We start from the raw sequence: 4,793 nt of genomic DNA, 5'->3' as shown, positions 1-4,793 counted from the left end.
AGGGTTGGGTTATGGTTTTTTCTTTTCCCCTTTAATGGGGGGGGGGGGAACCCAGCAAAACTTATCTGGAAGCGGTTCAAATGAAACATTTAACTAGCTGAGGCCGCTGCCTTTAATTTCATTCAGAAGGGGACTGTGAATGGACTCCTCGCCCACTTCAAAAGGCCGTGGCAGCATGTCCGCTGCAGTGCGGGTCATTCATGGACACTACAGGAGATGTGAAAACATCTGCTAGGTCCATGCCTGCTCCTTTCAGTACAGTTACTCCCCTTGCTAATAATTGTCTGTGTTCTGTCATCTAGAAAGGGACTTTGTGTGCTTCCCAGGTATTCTAATGCTAATTTGTTTAGTTAAAAAGGAGAAGAGGCTAAACAGATGTGAACCATTTGGTTAGGTTGTAGTTCATTTGTTAGGAAGTGCAAAGGATTCTTGGCAGGATATTAAATATTACCTTGGCTGCTCACAAACACTTCATATTTCAAGAGAGGAAGGGAGGTAGGGACTGCACTCCATAAATCAGCCTTTTCAAAGAGACAGAAAAAGGCAAACATTTGATAAATCTGTGTCATTATACTTAGAGATCAAAGGGGGTTTTACATATGTATTTATGCAACTGGCAACCTAGGAGACAATAATAACAAACATAGATCTCTGACAGCTTTACAAAAATAAAAATTAGCCAGTTCTAATCTGTAATTATCTGGGAACTGTGCGAGGTAGGAGGTTGCTAGCAGTAGAGCTTTAAGTTGCTAATGTTGAGACGGTGAGCGAATGTTAAGTCGTTCATAAATACATTAGGATGTTCCGTGGGCAAGAGATTGCAAAAGCCACCGGGTTGTAACTGGGCATGCCCACTGCATGTGCAGACCTAGTTTTATATACCGAGCCCAAAATAGGCAGGCAGCAGTTACCAGAACCAAAAGTTACTGGGGGAAGCAGTGTTTCACCATGTGCTAATTGCCTTTATGATTTTCCAGCAGATGATCTACCAGGAATCTGCCTGAAGGATCCCTGAAGATAGGAAGATTTCCATCCCTGGTCTCTCTCCTGCTTGCCAGTAAGTTACAGATCCGTGTCTGATAGCTTCCATAGTCCGGCATGCCTCTGCGTTGGCCTGGATGAGCCCTGCCATTATTCCCAAATTAGGCTGACTCATTTTGTACAGCTACAGTAAGTACAGAACTGGCGCCGAAGACTCAGGTAAGTCAGGGAAGAAGCTTGAAAAGACCCCAGAAGAGGTTTGCAAGCAGCAGGAATAGCAGGAGGACTAACGGGGGCTGCAGCGGGAGTTGCTGTAATCCAGGACAGAATTTAGTGGGGGAATTGAAACCTCTTCAGAAGCAGCAAGGGCTGTCGCATCGCTCAAAAAACAAGGAGAAACCCAGTTGCGTGAAAATAATTCCATGGACAAAGCAATGCAGCCACAGAAATTAGAGAAGGAGAAGTAGCATTATGTCATCTCGCCTTTCCTTTTGGCCAGTCACTGGGCTGATTTCCTATTCTCTTGTGCTGTTTTAAAATGACTTCAGCAACTTGGTTTCTGCTTGTTCCCATGGGGAACTTCCACAGTCTATAGATTTCGCTGGTAGGAAACTCTTCTTGACAGTCAGACTATATTTTCCTTTACTCAATTCCATCACATCACTCCTACTTACGCCTCCTTGGAGCACCCTAAACGCTCTTCTCCATTGAAGTCGGTGGAGTTATGCAAGCAGTAAATTTGGCCCGTGGCACTTGGAGAAATAGATATTAAAACCCCAGGGACGAATTAGGGGGCGAGGGGAGGGAGGGCAGTGAGGGAAAGGAAATGGTTTCAGGTTGAGAGAAACAAGATCTCCTCTTACATCTGTACAGCGGTGCTGCCCGCTGCCCCGGTGGGAGCACGCCTGGGACTCAGCAGCAAAATGCTGCAAGAGGCAACGATGTCCCTGGGGTGTCCCTGAGCTCTGGTGTGGTTACGAAGCCACATCTGAGGGCTCAAGGGCAGTACGTGGCACTTGGGCTTATGCGCAGAAGGATTGCATGAAGCCCTGGGCACTTCCCTTGCCAGTGGCTGTCCTGTTTTGAGTCCCAGTGATGCTACCCGCAGTCACCCCACTCCCTTTCACCCCCAGGGTGGCCCGGCCCCGCCATTTGGCTTTTTGCAGCTGGGATGGTCACTGGCTGCTGGTCCAGCAATCCTGACCCACATAACACTCGCCACAAGCTGCGCCTCCGCGGGTTAATGCCAACGCATGTGTTTTTCAGGACAAAATCCCAAATGCCCCGGGCCCTTTCCCCCAGCTCTTACCTCACTATTGTGACATTAATGTGAGTCCGGCACACGTGTGCAGTGATGGAGCTGCTGCGGTACAAAAGCAGAGGAGGCTGCCGACAGACATGCAAGGTTTATACATCGGCAATCCTCAGCTCCCCTCTGCTCCGAAGTAGCTGCAGTCCACCGGCCCACAGGGTGCACGGCAGAGGACACACGTGGCAGAGAGGAAGAGAGGGGACAGCACCGAGGACTTCTTAGGGTGGAAGAAGTGGAATAAAAAATATGCAGGGTCTCTCTTCCTGGGACCCTGCAAGGGAGCAAGGGCTGGGGACATGGACCTGTGACTGAGGAACACCTCGGAGCACTGCGAAAGACCATTAAGGACAAAGAACCGTTATAGATACATATGTAAGAGGACACGTGATGGCATGCAGAAGCCCCAAACCAAAGCCCTACATCTCAGTGTGCTAGGTGCTGTACGTTCCCAAAAAGGAGGTGGTGTTGGCTGGTCACCTCCTCTCTGGCCAGGTCACTGTATGCCACAGCACTCCAGGCTTACACGCTCCGGAATGCCTTATTTTCCCATGAACGTGCACTTGATTAACATCATGAAATGTGGTTAATTACTTTTCTCTAAACAGAACAGCGACCATGTCAGGAAAACAGCATCTTGTCTGGATTGGGACCACGAGCACCCTGGCTTGATTTTGCGTACCTGCTCCTATTTATCACCCCAGCAGGACTGGCTCCTGCAGATGTTTGAAGAGCTGTGTGTGCCCTGTCACTGACATACAAGTCTTCATACTTCAGAAAAAAGAAAGAAGATGCTGAGCATTTCAGAACTGGCCTGTTCAGTGGCAGGAGAACAACGTTTGCTAAAAGGATGTATGGATTTCCTAGTTGGGAAGAGATAAAGCAACAAGGTGAAACTCAGCATCAGGCCAACAGGATAGGATCAGCACGGGGAGATGCTGCATTGTGTCAGACTCCAAGAGGGTGGTGGAAAGCATGACTGCAACCGCGGGGCACGTGGCCTGGGAAGAGTCATCCAGGGTGCATGCCGACGAGGTGAGCCCGTAGACCTGACCCTTCCCCTTGCCCTTGTTGGGTGACTTTGACCATCTTGGCTTGAAGTTGTGCTGGGTTCTCTGCTTTCTGCCCTAACAAGTGCATTTTGCAGAGCTGGGCACCCTCCAGGCTCATCTCAGCGGTGCTCCACCAAGTGCCACCATGACCCCTTGTCAGGAGCTGCACCTTCCCAGTGCCGTCTGTGTAATAAGTCAATCTTCAAGAAATGGCATCCAGAGACCGTACTGATGCAGCTCAATTAGTTTATTGATTAACCAGCTAGCAAGACAGCTACTATTATGATTCAAGGGCTCTGCAGCAACAGCACAGAGCAAACCCCGTCTTGCATTTCTGTTTGTGCCCATTTCTTTGCAACCCCGGTTTCTTCATGATGTAGCCCCCGTTGCTCTGTTGCCCTCATCAGTGGGGCACAACACACGTGCTCCTGCCACAACTGCTGCATGTGGGACGTTAAACAAATTGCAAGAGCCAAGAGCACGCATGCGAGCCTTGCTGGAGCCCTGCTCTCGAGGTGGCAGCAGGTACGGAGGAGACCTGTGCCCTGCCGAGCAGACGTGCAGGCTCCAGCTAGAGGCAGGTGGGTCAGTCTGGAGGATGGAGCCACAACTGGTTCCCAACCCACTTGTCAAAACCTGCCTCACCTGCACCCCCTGCTCCAGGGAGAGCTCAGACTAAGCGGGCTCAGCCCTCCTCCTGACCTACCTTTGCTCGGACGCTGTTTCTGATCACTTACCCCTTTGCCATTCCTAGGGAAAAACCTCCTGACGTCCAACTGTTGAAGATACAATTACAGTAAAACCTATCTTGGGGCTATTTTTCTTAAAAAGCCAATCCAACTTTTACAAGCTACAGCTGACATATATTAAAGGCTTAAACCAAACTTTCTGTGACATTTTGTTGATGTTATCCTGGCTGGTGCTGGTGGACGTAAGGAACAAGAAGAATTACTCCATCTGAAGGGTTTTCCTCTTACCTCATGGGTGTAGGAACATGCAGTGGAGCAACCTCTGCGCGGAAGCAGCAGGATTTCTGTTTTGAATTGTACAAAACACTGAGCAAAGAGGTGAGTAAATCTGGGTCCAGGAGAGCCAGCCTGTGTCACCCGTGGAACGATTGCTGCCCGCAGCTGTGATTCATGCATTGCCTAGAAGTGTCCTCTGTAATTCTCTCCACAATTACCAGGCTGGGCCAGCTGGCAGAGCTTTACCAGCCCACAGAGGGAAACTAGAAAGCGATCCCTCCTGCAACTGCATTTCATCTCTGCTTGGTTCCTACCACCCTTCATACCACAGAGAGCCCAGCAGTGCCATCTATTTTATCTCACAGCAGAGAAATGCTTTGGAATTGTTCGCTGTTTGGCTCCGTAGCTGAAGCACAAAAGATCTCCTTGCGTCATCCCAAAATCTGCTTTGCAAATACCTGGTCCCAGGAAGGATGGGGACCAGTG

The sequence above is a fragment of the Aptenodytes forsteri genome, unplaced genomic scaffold, assembly GCF_000699145.1.
Source record: "Aptenodytes forsteri isolate BGI_AS27 unplaced genomic scaffold, ASM69914v1 Scaffold186, whole genome shotgun sequence".
Taxonomy (NCBI): Eukaryota; Metazoa; Chordata; class Aves; order Sphenisciformes; family Spheniscidae; genus Aptenodytes; species Aptenodytes forsteri.
The sequence above is the reverse complement of the archived record's forward strand: the minus strand, read 5'-3'. Positions refer to the sequence as shown.